Genomic DNA, 23,456 nt, shown 5'->3' with positions numbered 1-23,456 from the left:
AATAATCAACATTCTCATTGATAGGGCTATAACTTTTTTTAGTGGCATGATTGAGTTTTGATAATACGCGTTACTTTTGCTGATTTTATACAACTTTTTTGGAAAAAATTCTAGGAAAGGAAAATGATTTTTTTGGTGAACTTCTACCTCCTTGGACTGATGTATACTATCAAAATATCTTGGGAAAAATGCTATTGATATCATTGGATTTTTTTTTTGAGAGAATGATGCTTGCATATTTGGAAAAATCCTGAAAAATCCTGAAAAGTGTTCATTTTCAAGACATATGCTACTTTGTTGCTTATGTACTTCCAAATAAAAAGGCATTTTATATGTTTAGCATTTTTTACATAAGCATAGGGTTATGTTCTACATGCCCAATGAAGCATTTTGGTTTTTAAAGCCTACATTAGGAGTTTGATTTTTTTTCACAACCCCCAAAAAAGGACACTCAAGTGTCCTGTTTTGGTACCAAACTAGTGTTAAGTAAATAATCTGTGAGAAGAAATGCTACCGTAATGAAAAAAATTCAATAAAACTATCGAAGTTAGAGATCGAGATAAATGATTAATTTATTCCTCTTAAGAAATCCATGTTTTAGAAAACTGTAAGGAAATATTCGTCGAACGAAATCTAGAAAAAGAGAAATTGAAATAGTACCTTCGAGAGAGATAGTTTAAGAAGAACCTTTCTAGACCCAAACTCAGATTCAGACTATTGACCAAGACTAAGTTAAGACTTTGATTTTGATCTGAGGATCAAGTTAAGAGAATTCGAGGAATTCTGTTTAGAATTCAGACTGGATCTAGAAGTATTGGGATACGGATTTAAGATTTATTCATGGTATTTAAACAAAATCAAAACTATAAACTTGCATAGAAACCATGTTTTCTTAAAAGACTGTCTTATGCCAGAATGCTGGAGGGAGCATTTGGCATATATGTTTATCTAAGGGAAGTTCGGTTGCAACAGCTGGCGGGGAGTGTTTGAGAGACAGCTCATGCGGCAAAGCCTGCCGAGGTCTTGACCAGCCTCGGTATGGTTAAAATGGTGTGCTTCCGGTACGATGGACGAGGGCTGACGAAGCGGTCCCTGAGTGAAGTGCCAGGACACCTAAGGAGGATCCTGGAGGGTTCTGACCAGGCGATGCACGGGCTCGCGGTACCGAGGACACCCATACGTATGAGGCTTGATATGTGTGCAAGTGATATGATTTCATTGCTTTAAATGTCCCCCTTTATATGAGGAGGTACACCCTTGAGCTTGTACATCAATGTGGGATATATCTCTTTGCTCATGTGGCTTCATGCTATGCCATTAGGAACTTTTCGGACCCAAAAAGAGCCTCCTAAGGATTCCTAATTTTATGGGATTAGAGCGTAAAAAGCTGGGCTTAAGGGAGACAAAGGCTATGATGACCCCTATTTTTTGCCTTGCCACATCAGCCATACCTCCCTAGTTTCACTTTTTAAAGGGAATATTCTCATACTCTCTCTTACTTTTTGACTTTTCTCATACTTTCTTACTTTTTGATTTTTTTATCTTCACTCTCTACAAATTGAATCTTTCTTGTCAGTTTGAAATCTCCTTTCTCGAACAAATAGTTTTTTGCAAAATCTACAACGTAGACCACCACATCATCTGGAAAGTTTGACAGACATTCTTTATACTAGGAGTGCTGCCACTGGGCCCTTAAATTATGTGCAACAAACAATTTAAGGTAATGTTGGACATTTCATTCCTCATTCTTTCATTAGGCGACTATAGTCCTTTTTCAAACATTTCAGTCCTCATTCTTCCATTAGGCGACTATCTTTTTCAGACATTTCAGTCGCCAATCTAGCAAAGTAATTACAAAAGACTCATAATTTCCGTGATTGAATTTAGTCTCAAGACTTTATCAAAATCAAAAGTCCTTATCAAAATTGGTCTTCTTCTAAGAACTAAGATCTAAGTTAACCTTCTCCAAGTTTCTCACAATGAATTTCTACTCAATTTTGTCCCACCTTCTAAGTCTTAATCTTGACATTTCTAAGAAATTTCTAAAGTCCAAGTCCATAACCAAATTTTCCTAAGACTTTCTAAGGTCAACCAAGCACTAGCTTGCAGTAATCAAAAACTCTATTTTGAATCTTGAGAATGTAGGGTCAATACCCCCAACAAGAAAGATTTCCAATCTAACTCTAGCTTTAATTGATTCCTAGCTAGACTCTTCATTCTTGGGAGTTATCATATTCTATCCTCTTCATTCTTGTGGTCTTCTTTCTCTTTTTCTCACCCATTCAATGGCTGTGAGTAGGACATGATCATGAAATAGTTTCTCTAATCATTTACTGGAATCCTAGCTCTAAAAATTCATGAGCCAGATTCTCTCTCTAGACTTATTTTGATGACGAGGATTTACACACTACAAGTGTAAGGTCAAGGTCTCAATCTCAAGATTTATCATATGAAAACTCATTTCTAAATCTCTATTCTAAAAAGACCATCATTAACCTACAAAAATGGTCTTGACTTGCTAAAATTTTCTAAGACTTCATGTAAGGGATATAATTGAGAACTAAGGTCATAAATTTAAGTTCAATCTATAAACATTTTCAAACCAAAGATAAATTCAACCTCATTCTTTGAAGAGGTTTTCATTTCCACTTAAGCCTAGGTACATGACCCAAACTGGAACACATTCCACCATTATGTGCATTAAGTGGCACATCTATGAAATATCACACATTTTCTGTTTCCCAATTCTTCACTTAGATATTAAAAAAAAATCCATTCCCTTTGGTTCAAAAAGAAATTGACTTTATGAGAGTGTCTTTTACACTTTCTAAGCCGAAAAATTTTCTAAACCTAGAAATAATTCATAACCCTTAGCCCAATTAAAGGTGTACATCCATTCTAAGGTGCATTCATACTTAACTAGGTTAAGTATGTGCACCTAAATTCCAACTTAGTTCTTCTAATCATAATTAATCATTATCATTTATAATAAATCTTCAAGGTCCTTCTAATACAAAATTTGTTCCTAGCAAAGCTATTTAAAAAAAGCTCAAACCTACGAATGACTAACCTCGGAATTAATTTAATTATACCATTCCTAATCTAAGGCTTAGGTCTTTTCCCCCATATTTCTAAATTTTGAACTAAGCACATCTAAGGACCATCAAGATAATAAATTTAGACCCAATTCCCAGATTCCAAAATGGATCAATTCTAAGAATACAATTGTAATTTCATATAGCAAAACTATGCCTAAATTGTGCAAGGAAAGAGTAAAAATTTCAACACTAAGGGTAATCTAAAGTATGTAACTTAATAAAATAGAAACTAGAATAAAAGGGGAAAAAAAAAGTCTATGCTAAGCTTTAATAAAAGATCAACCTTAGCCTCTGTAATTCTGATTAACAAAGGTGGACTAAGGTCAAAATCAATTAAGAAAGCCATAGGCCCAACACATGAAAAGGACAAGTTAACCTTGGCCTATTTACTGTTTGACTGTAAAATTAATTAAAAAACTAAGAGTTTAAGGAAATGAAAAATCAAATAAGAATAAAGTGCCTTTATAATTGATAAACTCAAAAATTTGCAAGAGGTAATAACTTACTAATCTAAGATTTGAATTTTGTAAAGTAAACTCAACAATTCTTGAATGTTTGGACCCCTTGGATCCCTGTAGCCTCCAATTTAATTCCACTTACCATTTACCACATACCATTTATGGTTTTCCCACAATTCCATGCTTTTGCCCCAACCTTAGGCCAGACCTTAATTTATTTAATTCTTATAAGTTAAGACCTTAATCCGATCAAATTTAATTTATGGACGAGGTCTATTTGTAACCAAAATTCAAACCCATTTGTCCTAATGGTAAACACCACCTTCCAAACACAATGGCAAAGTCAGAATTGGCTAATTCCATAACAATATATAGGCTCTAGTGTAAATGTGCCTCTAATGCACATAGGTGCGTGGGGGACATTCCACTCACTAGCCCTCGGAATAGGCCAATCTTGACAACCAAAGATAATTATATATTAAAACATATTTTAAAATTTTTACACCTTAAAATTGTGCCCATTTATGGGTAGGCGTGATTGCACACGTGCACCCCTTCAACTGCACATAGCTCAATTACCACTTTAATATAGATCAAAAATTTCATAGAATCATTCTACTGACCTTAGAATTCCAACTATGATTTATACAAACCCCATACGACGAGGGATCTTCCAGACAAGATGCATCAAAAGATAACTTATGGCTATATATAGCTTTTGGTGGCCTAGAAATAAAATAAGAGCTATTGAAAAACTGAGTTTTTCACATACAAAAATCACATTTACATTTTCTCAATCTAATCCAGCAATGTTCCCCCAAATTCATGTTTTATATCCTTGCAATGACATTTTCCCCTTGGAATCCCAAGATACGCTGAAATTTGTGCAAAAACTTGAAGACTTCCAAATGACTATGATGTATGGTTAATGATATTTAAGGGGGCAATTATATTCTAGGTTGGTGTTATGGTGCTACTAAACTTTCAACCTTGGTGAATAGATGTGTTAAACATTATCCCTAGTGATGGGGCTACTAGCTAGTGTATCTCTCGTGCATGAAACTTTGTGTGTGTGTGTGTGTGTGTGTGAGAGAGAGAGAAAGAGAGAGAGAGAGAGAGAGAGATCTTACATCTACTAAAGGCCAAAATGGCCTATAAGACCAAATGGTCCAACAACATCTCATCAAGTGGGTATATATGTACATGATACAATGAAAAATAAAAACCAACTTGAAGAGCAGAGGGAGGCTCTACAAAAATGATGGTGAGAGCATACAGAAAAGGGGGGAACCTAAAACAAACCCTCTAGCTAGATGAGGCTAGTACAAATGATGGGAGAAAAATTGGATCCATCTGCATCATAGCAATCATCTAATGAACTCCCACATGGGGCACTGAAGTAGGGAAGCAATATCCTATGGAATGAGCTGTCTAGGTGGTGTCCTGGAATCTCGTAATGATGTCCATGATCCTCGTATGAAATTGGGATCTACGTCGGGGTCCTCGAGGTTGTGGGGTTGTTAAATTTGCAGCAATGTGATGAGCTATGGTGGATCAAATGCTAGAATCAACATCATTAGAAAAGAGATTAGATGTTAATTAAGACATGTTTAGTGAGCAATTAACTGATAGCTTAATGTAGGCATGGATAATAAAAAACCAGCAAATTCTCATTAGGCCAATGCCTCAATTTATAGAGTTTACATCCAAGCATCTAATCCCATTGATTTATCCTTGATTCACTCCACCTCTTTTGCTTGATTCTCTCCACCTCTTCCCAGAATATCTCCACACCTCCTAAATCCCCTCATGCTATCCTTTATTCTCTCCCAGTAGATACTTCTCACCTTTTCACATCTTCTCTCACATTTACAGATTCTCTTTTACAACCTCTTGCTAAGGGCTTGTTCCCCCACACACCCTATTCACTTTTATATTTCAACACCTCCCTCAAGTGAATAATCCTAGCACACTTGGACCCTATATCAAGTTTCCCTCTTACTTGATAGTCTGCGACCAGTGCCTCAAGTCCCTAAACTCATAGTCCTTGACACTCTCTCTCTCTCTATGTGTCCAAGGCTACTACAAGTGCCCGTGACCTTGACTAAAGTGCTCACACATACATCTACCACATGGCCTACATCATTGGTGGCTCAGAGGTGGTTTTACTCTGTTGGGGCAGGTTACATTAGGTTGTGGGGTTTCTCTCTCTCTCTCTCTCTCTCTCTCTCTCTCTCTCTCTCTCTCTCTCTCTCAGAAAAGATGATCTGACTCCACTTCCTTAGGAGCCTCCATGAAGTTTCTTGATGTCGTTCCTTCTCTACTAGGTTTGCTGTAGCAGTCTCTTGCCATGTGTCCTGGCTTTCCACAGTTGTAGCAAGTGAAGGTACTTCCTCCTACTCTGCCTCTTCCTCGTCCTCATTCTTGAGAGAATCCTCCTCGGGTGAAGAATGCTTTTTCTTCTCCAGCTGTTGAGTCCAGCCATTTCTTCTCTTTGACTCTGGTCTCTTGCTCTAGTAGAGCTCCTTCAGCTTCAATTCAAGTACATTCCTTAATGTTGGTACAATGTTTTCATATTCGCCTTTGTCCACACTCTTCAGAAGCACTGCTAGTGCCTCATCATCTTCTACCTTTTTGCCAATAGTAGCTGACAGTTTTGTTGCTTAATGCTTTTATATTTGTTCAAGTGTGTGATGAAAGGTTTACTTTCCTTCATATCTAGTTTGTAGAATTGGATTAGCAGATTTATCTTTGAATTTTTTGCTTGAGTGCCAAATAATTTATTGAGTTCATCCCATGCATCTTTTGCCCATTGTATCCCTGTGATGAATGATTTCATCATTTAAACTGAGTGCGATAAGTCCTAATGCTTTCTCATTCTTGCTCTTCCACTCATTTTTTCCTCTCACCTCTGGGCATTCATCTCTTCCCTCAACTAGCCCCCACAAATTTTTCCTCATGAGCAAGTACATGGTTTTTGTCTGCCATGTCTAAAACTGCTCCCCATTAAATTTGGCTCTCTTGTGCCGTACTCATGATGATGTGAAGGGGGTCTTACCTCTTGATCCAATTTCAAGATTCAAGGGTAGTGTCTACCCTTTTACAACTCAATCTGGTGTTTAGGTGATGATTACAATATATTTATCAGCATAAATTCACCACCAGAAATTACATTAAACCAAGGGTAATAAATCTGTACGGAATGGTTGGAGTATCAAACCATCTCCGAATTGCAATCTGAAGTTATAGGGATCTATATCAGATACCCAATGGTTAATTTGAACACTCAATTGCACCAAAATACAGTGATTAGTTGTTAAAACCCTAAGATCTCTCTAGATAATCAACATGCATAAATCAGGCATAAACTACACACATGAAATATAATGGAGTATCACATACCTTAACCTTAGTGTCCCATACCACCAAGAGGTATAACTCCAATACAACAGCACTCAGCTCTATAGTGAAATGGCAAGAATGTAGATACAATCCTCTAAACAAGAGAATATCCCTTGAGTGTGTCCCATGCCCCTATTATATAGGAGGGCCCTCAAAAGTGACTCTTGACTCTCCATTTCCCATGTGTGACCCTTGGATGCCTAACCCTAACCTTAACCCTTAAGGTTAGTCCTAACCCATGCTCCACTAGAGCTTGTTCCCATGTTCTTATGCTCACAAGCCCAATGTGGGTTAGCCTCCTAGTATATGCACATATAATGTGCACATAACATACTTCCCCTCTCTCAAAACATTGCACTCTTGTAATGAAAAGAAGGAAATCTGCGCTGAACATTCTCAACCGACTCCCAAGTCGAATCCTCTATTTTCCTATCTTTCCACAAAATCTTAACCTTAGGGATTAGTGACTACGAAGTTTCCTTTCCTTGAATTCAAGTACCTTTTCAAGTTTGTGTGGAACATAAGATAAATCTTCGACTTCAATGAGTTCTTGAGGAGTAACTGTGTTATCCTCACCTCCCAACTTCTCTTTCAATCTACTGACATGAAAGACTGGATGAACTCTAACATGTGGAGGTAGTTTTAGTTCATACGCAACCGTGTCAATTCGACATATAACTCAAACTGGACCACAATATCTAGGAGATAATTTCAAGCATTTTCCCGTTGATAAAGTCTGAGAGTCTTTAGGAACTTTTAAATAAACCAATGCTCATGGTTCAAAAGATCGAGATGAGCGTCCTCTATCAGCATAAAACCGTGCTCTATCCTGAGCACTCCTGATAGAATCCCAAGCTTCGATCAGCATTTCCTGCATATCATGCAAGAAATCCCTTGATGCATCAAGCTCAATGTCCTTAAGACCGACATCAATAGGTGCTTTGGGTTGATACCCATACATAAGCATGAACGGACTAAAACCTATAGCCGTATGTTTAGAAATGTTATAGGTAAATTCCATCAGTGGAAGATACTTTTTCCAATTTAAGACAAATTTAGGAATTTTGGAAATTATCTGAGTCCCATTTATTATAGGATTGGTTGGAAACTCGGTATTTTTGTGTAGTTTGAGCTAGCATCTATTTGTTGGTGCACTCTTAGTGCCATTAGATTATTTCTTGACACAACTATTTGGCGTATTTGTTTGTAGTTGTATAGATACATACGTCAATGCAACAATATTAGAAGGACAAGGGAAACATGACACTAAACTTAATTGAGATTATACAACACCTTTCATATGAAGAAGATAATGTTAAATACTATCTCCACTTTGAGACATTTAAGTAAAAACATGGGCTTTATTTAATTTGCCAAAAGAATTCTAAAGGATGTGGTGTTAGAAACAACTAAACAAAAAGTAAATCTCAATGACAGTAACAATGTGCTAAGTTTACGATTGATCCACAGATAAAAACCCATCTTAGACACTATATCAAGATTATAAATCATGATATATATGCTCAAATTTGAGGGACATTGAAGTAAAGACATGGGATAATAATGCCAAAGAACACTTGGAAAAGGAACCTTAGAATTGAGGGATCTCCAAAGAGTGTGGTGTTTAGAAACACCAGAAGCAATCAAATTTCAATGAGATTGTTACATTCAAGTTTACAATTCATTTGAAGACAAAAACCCTTCGTAGACACTTTGTCAAGATAATAATTGAGTACAAATTGTATCTTAAACATAGCATTTTCTCATGTATTGCTCCAATACATACAAAGTTTCTCTATCATAAGCTGCTTCATTTACTAAAGTGTTGCAAGTATACTCCCGTTTGTTCTTTGCATAAATCCAACCAAGTAACTATGCGCTGATTGTTGTCTCCAAAAAACTTTGAAGCTCCTCTATATTTTGATTCCACATCTTTGGAAAAATCAAGTAGGTTCCGGGCATATTCCACATTACATTATAGAGGGTATCATAAAAAATTAGCGTGTTATTTCCATCCAGGTCATGAAAAATTCTCCATGCTACATCCAAGTTTTTGTGATATACAAATCGATATCCAATTAGAAGATCCGTCTTTTGACATGCTGCCTGCCCTGCTACGACCTTAAACTTTTGATGGTACCGAGGAAAGAACAACTCAAGAATGCGTCGAGTCCTTTGTAGTCTATTAGTACTCCAGATCCATACCTCAAACCATTGCATACAAAAATCAAGGAAAGTGAATACATCTTTGCGAATCAAATGCCAAACACTTGTATTCTCTTCCACAAGATGCATATGTTTGGCCCAGTCTGGACATACATCACCATGTTGCATCTCAATGGTCTTAAGTAAAACACCATTGAGTTCAAGTATCAATACTCTTCTTTGTTTCCTTATTGTATCTGGGGGTGGTGGAACTCTTTTGCTTCTAGGTACATGAGTCACCAATGATTGGTGCCACCTTAATAGTAAGTTTTCTATACACTTGAAATCAAAGCTATATGCTTCAACATATCCTGTTGAAAACAAAATGTATGGTTAATGGACATTCAAAATTTTAAATAAATATATTATGTATCAACAACATAAATTCATCCATGATATGGATGGTCTTAAACCTTCATAGACAAACACTCTAATACCTCAGAAGTTCAACCAAAAAAATAAAAGAGTGAGTATATTGTCAATGCTAAATTTCATCAAATTTATTGAATATGATGTATAAAAGATTTTCACTGTTGAGATAATTGAGCCTATCCAAATTAAAAGATTTTCACTGTTGAGATAATTGAGCCTATCCAAATTAAAAGATTTTCACTATTGAGATAATTGAGCCTATCCAAATTAAATTATAGTATTCATAGCCTTACACCTTGACAAGGCAATATCTTTAATAAAAAACAAACACATCTTCATTGCAATCGAATTGCAAATATTGACAAAAGAGATAATCAAATGACAGTAAGTTTGGAGTACGATGGCATTTGATTGCTGGATACAATAGTGTAAAGATTTGGCTCATACAATCCAAAAATTAAACCCATCTAAGCACATTGTTTTAGCCAAAGCCTAAGTCTATCTTATGGGCTTTTAGTTACAAAATGGCTCCAAACATTCTGCACCCAATAAGTCTTGATATTTGTGCAGATCCCATACTTTAAACTACATGTTTAGACCTCAGCAATGGTTTCCTTCGACCTGCAACAAAACAACTAGTATGGGTTAGGTTAGAATCTGATTATACTGTCACTCAATGTTTAATGAAACCAAACATTATCCTACCCATAAGCTCAAGTAAGCCTTTTGTAGCCTTGATATGTATGCTTTTGCTGCAACTCCACTTATGAGATGACCACGATCATATCCCAAGCGAGTAGCATAAGCAATAGCGTGTTGATCACTCAAAATCCTTGTTTTGTAACACACTTTTAACAAGCTTAGCTGGTCTTTGGATAGTAATGGTACTCCAGCTTTGGATGCCAACATTGCTAGATCCTTGCTTATGGATTCTACTTCTCTTTTTTTCCCTCTTAATTAGACATACTTTAGCTTGTCACCATACAATGGTAAGTGTGAAGATGCACAAGATGAGTTTTCCACTTCATCTAAATATTCGTTGAGCTCTTTTCGCGCAAAAATTGGGAGGTGAATTGGAGCCATTATTTGAGTACATCTTGAAAATCGATAAATAAATTATGACCATGTGTGATAGGAGATTGACCTAGCCGATTAAGCAAAATAATAGACCTAATGTCATTTGTATTATTTAGATTTAAAAGGTAGGGTAGAAGGTCATTGCACAGTACTACGTAGTCGTGCCCTCCTTGAAAACTTTCAGGGAGGAAGAGACAGTTGTCTTTTGGATTAACACATCTCTTATTGCAAATATCTTGGCACTGATTCCAAACCTTGAGTAAAGGTTTAAACATAGCCTCAACAGTAGGCTTATCTGGCCTATACACTTTTCGAAGATTATGGATATAACATTCTTCTTGCCCCCACACCATAAAGAAATGATGTTTCTTATGTGCATACTGTTCAAGAGTGTTTACATAGGCACAAACATTCTTGTGTAGCATGGTGGACCAAATACCAACATGAAAGTACTGGCAAATCTCATCCAAAAATTCAAAACACTCGGGGCGAATAACAACTGTGGTGCGACCAATATCAATTTGAATACAATTTGTTTGTGGATGCCTTTTCTCTTCCTTGTTGAGTAAAACTCCATTAAGATGAAGTATAAGTGCATGTTTCTTTATGGTGATTGCACGAGGAATATTTTATGCATACGATACAGAAGAATGATAACGCTTTAATGTGTTTACATACTTAACAATGTTAAAACAAGTGATCCTATATTATCAATGAGAGCTAATTACAACAAAACATTCACAAGTTTACTTTTGTTTCATGCTCCCATACTCATCTATGATGATGGCTCCTAGACTTGATTGCATTTCCCTATTGATTGGTGAAGATTGAAATACTAATCTATCTCCATCTCTCTCAAAAGAATATAAACTTCCTAGAGGCCTACTCTTTTCTGTATCAGAACGTAGCTCCTCAACACGTTGCTCTATTTCTTGCACACTTAACTTGTGATTGTTAGAAGCAGCTGTACCTGCAAAATAACTCTTGCTGAGAAACATACTTTTTAACACACAAAATTGCTGAATAAATCATCTTAAATAACATCCTATTGAAAAAGATCTACCTTTAGTTTTCTTGGCACTATCTGCCCGCAGAGTTCTTGATTTCAACTATTCTCTCTTTATTCGCAGTATATGTAGCCTTGTCAATTTCTTCAACACCCTCTGCCATAGTGTCCTCAATTTCAACTATTTTCCCTTTATTCGTAGCATATGTAGCCTCATCAATTTGTTCGACAACCTCTTCTTGTCTCTCCTTGGTTAAAAAAGTCTCTTGAAGCTCTTTTGAAGATGTTTGCAAAGCTGAATCATTGATGTGATCTACCTCCACCATGTTGTCTTCATTATTTCTAGCATTTGAATCAAAATTGTCTTCGGCATCCTCATTGAATAGAGCATCATTCCCTTGGTCCTCTTCATTCCTTTGCACTGCATCTTCAAAGTCTATAGCATCCCCAACTTCTTTATCATTATCACCTGTCATTTTTGTTGTCAATATCATCACCTTCATCTTCCTCCTCTGTACTTGGCGGGTCGTCAATGTGAAGATTTTGAAGGTTCTCTTTTTCTGCATCATCTAGTGTTTGCTTTTTTATGCCGCCACTTGTACCACACCACTCTTGCACACAAGGACGGGTGACCGTCTAAAAGAGCAGAGCACTTTGATTCTAATGCCATTGCTTCCAAATCATCTTTGCATAAATCAATACATCGTCTCTTCTTTAGCAAGCTCTCCTCTCGCACAACTCCACCACAATATATCTCTACAACATAGCTGTGTTCAGGACAAAACCCTATGATGAGACCGTCAATAAAGCCTTTGTCACGATGAATTCTTTATTTTGGCCACTAGAGCATGAGATGAATACATTTTTTGTGAGAACCTTATCAATGGCCTCAAACTTGTCAACCTTGCTGATGAAAAGAATAACAGTTGCAATCTCAACTGTTCCAGATATCCAGGCAACATCTTTTTGTGTGTGGATCACGCCAAATTCATAGTGCACCTTTGTTGACTGGCTAGAAATCCCTTCAATAAGCATTCCAATGGTGATGAAATCAACAAAACACACAAGAATATATTCATATTGTGAGTTTAGTGTGTTCAAAGCAAGTGCCAACTTGGAGAAAAATTCTGACGAGAGCTGCTCCTTTGTACCATGTAGGTCCATGATTGCCAGTTGAAATGGTACATGCTCTTCACTATACAGAAGGCTATAATCTTTGTCATATCAAAACCCACCTCCCTAATTGTCCAAGGAATAGACTCTTGTTGAGATACAATACCCATAGATGCTCTATATAGGTGATTGAGTAAAGTTACTACACTTTTTGAAAGTGAAGGATTCTTTTTTGAACGATTAAGAGAGTCCCTAACAACAAAGGACTGGCTGTAGCTCCTCAATTGATTATACTCATACTCCCCTAGCTTATATGTATCACACACCTATTCCCAAGTCATATTTTCCCTTGTTAGATCAAAATAGAAGGCGATTATTGCATCTTTGAGTACTCGATCTGTTTTTAGCTTCCAAGCCATCTCCTCCATATCCATTCTTTGATGGGTTTGCTTTCCCTTCTTAAGCAATATTCTATTGTTAAGAAGTGCTGTTTGAATGTCCAAATCTTCACTCTTTTGAAGGCCTAAAATGCACCTAAGCAACGTTGGGCCTAGCATGACTGTTCCTGGTGCCTGCTGAATTTGCCGACTCTTCAAAGTTGGAAGTTTGGGATTTTGATCAAGACCTTTAGTTTGAGTTTCGCCCTTTGCATTTGGTAGCAAGCCTTTTGCATATAGCCTCATGATCTTAACCCAATTCTGCCATACATCATCATCACATAGAAGCAAGTGTAAATTATTTTTGATAAAATTCTTATGTAGTGTGTGCTCCATAGTCTCCACAAAGGCCTGCAAAGTTGTAAAGTAAGAAGTTAGCCCCCTTACTATAGATATCACAAAATATTAGGAGGAATCATGCATCTATGGGTTTTCAATCATTTGGAGCTTATGCTCAAACTTGAGTTTGAGTCTCACTTGCCAGTGCTAAACTAGTATATAATGGTGATGCTCGATCTTAGGTTTGAACGTCACCTCCGTATGCAAATCTAGCACTTGTAAGTGAGGCTCCAACTTAAGTTTGAGCCACAATAAGATATACAAGTGCTACACCATCACAGAGAGATGAGGCTTGAAGTTCGATTTCAAACCAAACTATTAAGTTTATGCAGTTTGAGAAGAAGCCTCACATGCATCTTTCTTATGCTACTACTACACTTGAAACTATAGATCCGTAAAAGATATTATGAAAAGTAAAGAAGAAGTAATGTATGTCTATGATCTACCAAGATATAGCAAAGGATCAAAAGAGTACCTTCCAAGACTCGTCCATCTTGGGTTGATTGACACCAAGCAAAGGTTTACTAGGACGACCGTTTGCATGCCATTGTGCTCGAGCTTGTAGAAGTTGATCGAGGAATGGCTCCTTTTGCATTGACTTTGTAACACATAAATTTGCATCCTTGGAAATGTCACGAGAAATCTTGGGCAGGCAATTTACAATTATCTTTGATCTCCTGAACCTAAATTGCTGACATAGTTGAGGGGTCACTTTAGCCATATTTAGAGCCTGCAAGCTTTTTGCAGCACTAATGGAGTGTTGACCAGAGATAATCCAATATTCAACTTTATGAATATCTTCTATTGCAAGTTTATCAAGGGGTTGTTTCGTAGCACGATTACAGGGCATCAAAATTGCAAGTATCTCCTCTTGCTTTGGGTCCTCAATAAAGTCTTGGGTCAAAATACAAACCCAATCCTTATTTAACCTTCTATACACATAGTTTGAAGGAGCAGGATAACATTTCATCACATCAATGCTGAAGACCTCATTTAGACCAAAGGGATAATATTCCTTCTTTATTTCTAATGAGATCATTGCTTTGCTGCCCTTGTTTGGAGTCTCAACCTCCATTAGCTCGTCATCGGACGCATCTATCTCCTTTGAACCACTTGCTGGTTTTGTCCTTTGTCTCTTTGAAGAGATTTCTTGAACCTTTATAGAGTGCTTTGCCTTTCTCTTCTTTGTAAGTGCTTGCTCCTCTTCTTGCACCTGAGAGCCTGCCATGTCTTCAGCTCTATTCTACTTACATCAAGGACTTTTGTTTTGTCACCCTCCTTTTTATGTTTTGAAGAAGTTGCACCAGCATTTCTAGATGCTTCAAGTGCACTCTTCACTATGGCCCTGCCTTTTTTCTCCACAATTTTCCTAACTTGAGTGGTTGTTGTCTCCTTTTCAGGCATGGACTTTTTTCGTGAATCCAAAGCCTTCTTTGCATGCCTCACTGCTTTCACCAGGTCCTCCACATTATCCACCCCTGAGTCTTCTTGATTGGAAAAGTCAATGATCTTCAATCCTATTTTACAATACAATTATCCTTTCCTAGTTTATTGCTAGTCATGTCTCTTGGGTGAAAAGTGTCCAATGATATGCAAAACTTATTTGCTTTTGTAGTTTCTCCTTCTGGCAATACATTGCATGTGAAGCATGGGTTTGCTCTTGCATCCACATCATCCTTAGCACCTACCACAATCCCCATATCTCCATATGATGTATCACCTTGAGACAGAAACAAATGGAGGACTCCTTTGAAGTTTGCACTAGCATCGTAGCTATCCACAAACCATTTTACTCCTTTGTTACTCAATTCGAAGGTTTTATCTACCTTAATTCTAGGAGTGACACTTTTAGCTTGAGTTGTTGTTTCGAGAGTATCCAGAGTAAAGATTGGTGCACCATGGCGCTCTGCTAGCTTCCATTATTGTGAAGCACAAAAAAAGTTTCAAAACCTTAGAAAAAACTGGATTTAAATGCTACATATCAAATCAAAACGTATCAAACTTAAGAAACTTAATGCATGCTACAATTATTGATGCTTCACTTAGTTTTCTTGAATAGCTCCCGAGAATGCAGAAAACAAAAGGTTCAAGGAAAAAAATTTCTAGAAGAAAGAATAAAATTTTGAGAGAAATAATATATTTTTTCAAGATTTTTTTCCCTTTTTCAAAGCTTTTTCCAATTGAAAATAACTTGAAAAAAAATATATCTATTTCAAATATTTTTAAAAAAACTTTTTAAAAAAAAGCTTATAAGCTTTTTTTAAAAAAATTATAAGGGGGGGAGGCGAATTTCGCCCGCCCCCCACCGGCTGCTACGCAGCCCCCCCCATCTGTGCGCCGAATCCAAAGAGAGGGAGAGATAGCTCTCCTCTCTCTTCTCTTCTCTCCACCTTCTCCAATACTTCCTCTGTCTACCCTCTCCTTCTCTTCTCTGTTAGAGATTAGAGATGGATGATTAAAGATTAATTAATCATGTATTAATCATAATTAAATTTAATTATGATAAATATTTAATTAAATTATCCTATTAAAATGCGTTCATATGCACGAGAGAGAAATAGAAGATAAAAATTAAGATTTTGGAAAAGAGAAGAACTTTACGCACACAAGAGAGAACCCACGCATCAATTGACTACCCCACATTGCTTTTCAGCAAAAAAAAAATGGTAAAAAATCGAAAACATACCCGCGGCCGCAAAATGCATTAAAAATACATTTTTAACCATAAAAATGCTCAAAAAATTTCTTAAAAATTAAGAAAAAAATCTTAAATTTTTTAAAAATTTAGGAAATCCATCCTACCAAAAATATCCACATTAAAATATGTGGTATTTGGTAAGAATTTCCATTAATACTTATTTTAAACCATAAAAAATAGGAAAAAAATAGCATTAAACTCACAAAATTCTCCCACAACGTCGATTCATCCATTGAGTAGTAGTAACACGCATTCCAATCGCCATATCGATGATCCACGTGCAAAATCACCAAAACAAACCAATAAAATAACATTTTATTTAGTAAATATAAAAATTTACTTTTTTTAAAAATACCAAAAATTGGAATAAGAAAGTAGAAACAACATAATTAACTAGAGATTGCTCTGATACCACTGTTAAAACCCTAAGAAAAATGGTAAAAAATCGAAAACATACCCGCGGTCGCAAAATGCATTAAAAATACATTTTTAACCATAAAAATGCTCAAAAAATTTCTAAAAAATTAAGAAAAAAATCTTAAATTTTTTAAAAATTTAGGGAATCATTCTTACCAAAAATATCCACATTAAAATATGTGGTTTTTGGTAAGAATTTTCATTAATACTTATTTTAAACCATAAAAAATAGAAAAACAATAGCATTAAACTCACAAAATTTCCCCACAACGTCGATTCGTCCATTGAGTAGTAGTAACACGCATTTCAATCGCCATATCGATGATCCACGTGCAAAATCACCAAAACAAACCAATAAAATAACATTTTATTTAGTAAATATAAAAATTTACTTTTTAAAAAAATATCAAAAATTGAAATAAGAAAGTAGAAACAACATAATTAACTAGAGATTGCTCTGATACCACTGTTAAAATCCTAAGATCTCTCTAGATAATTAACATGCATAAATGAGGCATAATTAACATGCATAAACATGCATAAATCAGGCTCAAATCCTTTCAAGGCCATCAATAGCAATTATTCTAGTAGAGGATTAAGCCAAGAAACACAAGATTTGACCAAACATTGAATGCTTAATCTTTGTTTTACCAAAGTCACCTCTGTAGATTTGATGAAGAGCTTGGATCTCACTGTAGACTTGATCAAATCAAAAACTGTCTTCACCAGCTTGTAGAGCACCCTTGAAAACCCATGGGGCCAAGAGGAATTAGAGCCATTTCATTTGGTGCAGACAAGATCTCAAATCTCCTTCGGAAAAAAGGCGCCAGCGAATTCGCGAATTTCAGGAGTTGTAGACGGTGGTTTGGCGAATCGTTTGGCTGGGGTGAAGAACAAGCTTGTGGCTATGTGTGGCTAAAGTGGTTTGGGCCAATTTTATGTATGAAGGGAGAGAGAGCTCCTCCACCAGTTGGGGGTACAGAGGCTAATTGAAAAAGAGGTTTAAAAAAATTAATTATCTACTAATCTTGATTAGCTAGGTGATAAGCAAGATAATAGGCTCATTAATTTGATGGATTCTAAGCTAGGCTCTGATACCATGTTAAATTTGCAGCAATGTGATGAGCTATGGTGGATCAAATGCTAGAATCAACATCATTAGAAAAGAGATTAGATGATAACTAAGACGTTGTTAGGCAAAAATTTGAAAGGTGTTTTGGGCTTGTGTATATATGGAATGCATGGCATGTGAAAAAGCTTTGCCCTAAATGCCCTGGGCAAATGTACAGAGTGGGTGGTTTTATGTTTTTTTACGAGCTCTTGGTGATGCCTCCACATGAAAATATTACGGGAACCCCGAATGTGATGGTCAATCTGGGGCTGATTCTAGATGCAGAGATGGCGCTCCATTTTTAGCAAGCATGTGATGATGATCGGCAGTGCATGGCACCGACTGCAATAGTCATGTTTTGGTAAATTATGATGCAGCTGATTGAGAACGTGTGGGTAGCTCTCGCATTCATTTTGGAAGTCGTGGGCGCCTATAGTGTGTAGGTGTTGGCCATATTAGTAAACCTATGAAAGAGGTTGGCAACGCATGGGGAATTGACGTGTTTGGTAAGTTGAGGTGCAGCTGATCGAGAACACTGAAGGTTAGTGGAAAGGTTGATGGTGGCCAACTTCCAGGGTTTTCGATATTCCAAGGTGGCTGGCGAAGACCCTGTCCACCTGGCTCCTATGAGTTTGACAGTGGCTTCGCAAAGGGAGACAAGGGAGAGAGTTGGGTTTTTGGGCTGGGACTGTTGTTTTTGGGTCGCCGGTGGTAGCTGAAGCAAAAAAAGAGGGAGTAGAGCCGGGCGAGCAAGGGAGGCTGCTATAGTGGTTGGGTACGCGGAGCATTTAGCAAGGACCCAGAGGGGCTGGCTGAGCGGGTGGCACAACGCGAAGAGGAGCTTCGCCAAGCGCGAGGGGGACATGTGATAAGTCGCCACAGTAGGGGGGAGATGTTTCTCTGTTGGTAGTCATCGGGAGAAGCTGGAAGCGCAGAGAGAGAGAGAGAGAGAGAGAGAGAGAGAGAGAGAGAGAGAGAGAGAGAGAGAGAGAGAGAGAGAGAGAGAGAAAAGGAGCCGCCTCTGGGTAACGGAGAACTTTGGGAGGCAACAGCTACAACGAAGCAGAGAAAGAGATCGCCAAGGAAAGCACGTTGACTGCAGTGAAGTAGTGAGAAGGCTGGCGCCTTGGAGAGCAAGAGTTGGGAAAGCTTCGGGGCTATTTTGGGGACAAGCTTGTGGGCTGTTTTTAATGGCTGCATTTACAGCTGTATACATGGACACTTGGCCATGTGTACAGGCACTCAGGGATGTATCTCAGGAAAAGATAGGAGACAGGCTTGTGTGGGTTTGTGAACTCGAGGCTGTTTTGTACTCCGGGCTCTTTAATGGAACCTCCCTTTGATCTCATAGTATACAAGGCATCTGCATATGTAATGCTCCTTTATCTTTGGCTCCAAGTGGCACAACTGGCAAGTACGAGGTAACCTTTTTGGCCCATATTTGCATGTCTCAATCCTCAGTTGATGGAAGGAGGTGTGGATTTGGCCAATCACACATCTGACTCCATGATATAAGCGGATGTCCATGTACCTCAATTGGAGAATAAAGCCATCATGTATGAGATGGAGAAGATGGTCTCGATAGAAAGCCATCTAGTGCACCCATGTGTATCCCATATAGTCCAAACCACACGGTCACCTGTGCATACCAATAGGCGTTCTCTACTCTCTCCTATGCTAAAGCTATCTCAAGGACTCCAAGACAAGGATGTGAACAAAGCACTCAGAACAGAGCGTTTGTCCATAAGACTTTCCACAAAAAATTTAGTGGTAAGAAGCTCATAATTAGTGCAAGCTATCTTCTCGAAAGGCATGATTCTTGTTGCTATTTTGATTCTCTATAGACAAACATAAAAACTATTGAAAACTATTAGTGGTAAGAAGCTCATAATTAGTGCAAGCTATCTTCTTGAAAGGCATGATTCTTCTTGCTATTTTGATTCTCTATAGACAAACATAAAAACTATTGAAAACAAGGCAAATTTTCAAGGTTCATCTTCTAATTTATGACAACAAAACTCAAAGAGGGCTATTGGCACTCACCTTGGCGTGTCCATTCGAGGCATCGACAATAATCACTCAGAGCACTCGATGATCCCGTTGGAACAATTTAAAAAAACTACTTTAATCTTGCTCCCTATTGGTTTACTCAGGTTGTATGTGTTGGTGAACAAGTTGTCAGGGACATGCATTTGCTTATGACTATTGACATCAAATAGGCTTGGGCATCATCGTGGCAAGAGATCTTCTATTTTAGGGTACCTAATTGTACATATGCAACTTGGGCTCCACTTGAATTGTAGGGAAGGTCTCCACCATGTAAATATGTTGTCTTGGACTAGAGTTTAATGCTTGCATGGCAACAAGCTTCTTACCATCAAGAGACCAATACAAATCATGATTTTTTTACACTCTGCCATTGGTAGCATGTGATGTGAGCATCACTTCAGAATTAACAGAGTTTGTGCCCCTCAAACCTACATTCTCGTCTCTTGTGAATGCTATCCATCTATTGTTTGCCATTTTCATAGATGTGGGTACAAATTCCATGCATCCTTGAGTTCAGCTATTGAAGGTGTTTCTGATGCTATGAAGGAACATATGGGTATCCTATCCTTGAGGGTTATCACTATTGATAATTACATGGTGAGTGAGCGAGAGAGTGAAGATCACATGATGGAGACAAGTAGAGGAAACAATACTTGGATTGATGTTGATAGGCCCAAAGTACAAGCACCTCTTTTTATAGGCTAGGCAGGCCTTACTCTCACTCATAAGTGAGGTCACAAACCTTCCTCACCTTCCACCTAGCTCACCTATCAATCACACCTAACTCACCTAACACACCAATCACATTCACACTGATACTTAAAAACACACACTCAAGACCTAGTTCTCACACCTTGGCTACTACGAATGTTCTCTTTCTCTTTTCCATCCCAATCAATCCAAAACAAATGTACTAGCTTGTCAAGATGATTTGTAAAGATAATGGCTCCATGTCCAGAACAAATAGATGCACTTGGTGGAAAAACCGAAACAAACTCCCTCAATTATCACTCCATGGAACTACGTGCACTTTATGACTACACAAAGGAAAGCCATCACATATTCTATGTGATATGCACTTTATCACTTTCCATGGACTTGCATATTTGGTTGTAAGAAGTATGTTATGGCTCTCTAACAAACCCGTGGCCACTATAAAAGATAGGCAAGTCCCCCTAATTGCATCGAAACTCCACACACATAAGACCCATACAAAACATGTACACACTACGCGAACATGCACACATGATTGCATGAGAGTGGTTAATCAAAACAACATGAGAAACTTCACACCTGAGGGATTCACTATGAATGGGAATAGCGAACCAGCCTGGAGAGCAGAGAGGGGCATTAAAAGGCAAGTACGCATGGCACATAGGGCTGCCAGCTTTTCGAGGCAAGCTCCTGCCTTTGTGAAAAAGGCAAAATGGTGCTCGTAAAGAGAGCAGGAACCCTGCCAACCCTGAAACAGCCAATCAAAACATGACAACGATTATCTCCAGAATTTAATATCAGGAGCCCTGCCCAACCACTAGCAATTTTTTTTTATGAAGTGGGGTCCACCCAACCACTAGCAATTCGGGCTTTTTGCCCTGCCCCGGCTGGGTAACCGGTGGGCAGTCCCATGCGACCAGGCTCTATGAAGCTCTTGCTTCTAAGCTGCCCTTTGGTTTGATTTTCCAAGCAGTGGTCGGATTATGCCACTCCTGGTCCCTGGACCCTGAGAGAAACGGTCGGTCAAGACTCAACAGGGTGTGTGACCTTGGACATATCCCATGATCCATCCCATCCATCAATATGTCCTTTGCGTTATCCTTTGAAAATTGAGGAGTACTTCACTACTTTCAGAGTGCCGGGCCTGCATTTTTGCCTTTTTTCTGTTGCTCCAAGTAGGCCTCGTTCGAGCTTAATTAGTCTATTAGTGCCCTTTTCTGAAAAGATGGCAAAGCCATGCGCACGGGAACAAGATATGCTCCGAAGACAGACGCTCGTCAAGAAGCCTGTGTAAAAAGCAGTGGTGTTGCAAATCCTGTACTTTATTGAATATAAATAACAAGCGATACCCTGTACAGAAGCTTTCATAGCTCAGTTGGTTAGAGCACCCGTTTAGTAAGCGGGAGGTCTTGAGTTCAACTCTCAATGAAAGCAGTTATTCATTTTTGACTCGCCTTCCCTTGTCCATGAAGGGACAGGCCAACATGAGTTTCTTACGAGTCATACTACTTATATTTTTATATATGGTAACTAGGATTCTATATATCGATCACAATATAATGTTCTATAGCACATGGATGTGTAACATGGGCTTATTTTGACCTTGGTATATGCAACAAGTATGACGGTTTTTCCTTCATGTATGGGAGGGCATTACATAAACAAGAGTATTTCTCAAAGGTTCATTCACATTGGTTTAGCATATAAAGATGTATTCTAAACTACTAAATAATAAATGTCTGAGAATGATGATATAAGAACCAATTGCATTTGATATAATAACTCTCTCTCTCTCTCTCTCTCTCTCTCTCTCTCTCTCTCTCTCTCTCTCTCACACACACACACACACATTGGTTTAGCATATGAAGATGTATTCTAAACTACTAAATAATAAATGTCTGAGAATGATGATATAAGAACCAATTGCATTTGATATAATAACTCTCTCTCTCTCTCTCTCTCTCTCCCACAAAAAAAAAAAAGTAGAAGAAGAAGAGAAGACACAAAGACAAGTTTACGTTGAACCCTCTCTCTTTACAAGGCAATGAGAATCCTCTCCCTTTAAAAAGTAAAAGAAGAAGAGAAGACACAAACATAGGTTTATGTTGAACCCTCTCTCTTTAGAAGGCAATGAGAATCCTCTCTCTTTACACGGTGGCATCAAGTGTGAGTCCAAAGTGGGAGTCATATCTATGTGTGGACTTATTTATTTCTCATGAGTGAGTGGCACACTTGTAAGAGATGAGAGCTGAGGGAAGTTTTGTGAGAGTTCCTTCGTGTGTTGAGTGAGGTAGAGTGTGTTCTATGTGTGAAGTATACCCTATGTGATAAGTACTTTATATTATGTGAGGTATTTCCTTAGTGGCATCCAAAGTTCTAAGTGACAAAGCAGAAGTAGTTGAAGATTTTTGCTACTACTAAAGACCTTCCTCAAAGGAGATGTGGTAGCGGGAGACTTCAAAGGAGGAGGTGGAACCAAAAATCTTTGTGGCACTGAGTGATGAACCTGATGAGGACTCTTGTCAGCTCGATGGTAGAAAATCTAACGAGATTCTTGTGGTGAGATGGAGCTTGATGAGAAAGACCCATGTGTTGCAAATGCTGGAGTTCTTCTATGTTTTGAAGAGCATTCCCTCCTTTGATAAAGAGGGGGTGCTGAAAATCAACTCTGTGATCAAAAGTTTTTGTGATACTTGAATTATCATGTGTAAAGGTTATAAACCTTTACACATGATAATTACAAACCTTAGTGGTGAATAAAAGTAAAAAATAGAAGGTTGGGGTTTGTTAAAAAGACTTAGAATTGTCCATGATATTATGCCCTCATCCTATGACAAATGATCATAGTCACTCTCCTCATGTGAATCAATCTTGTCCTCAAGTGTCGAGATAAACGTTTTCATCCTACATGTCTCACTTTTATTGACCTTTCTTAGTGTGCTTGTGTCACTCTTCCTCTG

The 23,456-nt window shown here is 37.8% G+C and overlaps 1 non-coding gene across 1 annotated transcript; it reads left to right on the top strand.

Annotated features, from left to right (window-relative positions):
* The first annotated feature begins 21,856 nt into the window (after positions 1–21,856).
* Positions 21,857–21,930, top strand: TRNAT-AGU (transfer RNA threonine (anticodon AGU)). Its single transcript has one exon. It is a non-coding gene; the product is annotated as a tRNA-Thr (tRNA).
* Positions 21,931–23,456: the final 1,526 nt, after the last annotated feature.

This window comes from Cibotium barometz, chromosome 43 (genome assembly GCF_041138505.1).
Source record: "Cibotium barometz isolate CiBa-2024 chromosome 43, ASM4113850v1, whole genome shotgun sequence".
NCBI classification, from domain to species: Eukaryota; Viridiplantae; Streptophyta; class Polypodiopsida; order Cyatheales; family Cibotiaceae; genus Cibotium; species Cibotium barometz.
The sequence above is the reverse complement of the archived record's forward strand: the minus strand, read 5'-3'. Positions and strand labels throughout refer to the sequence as shown.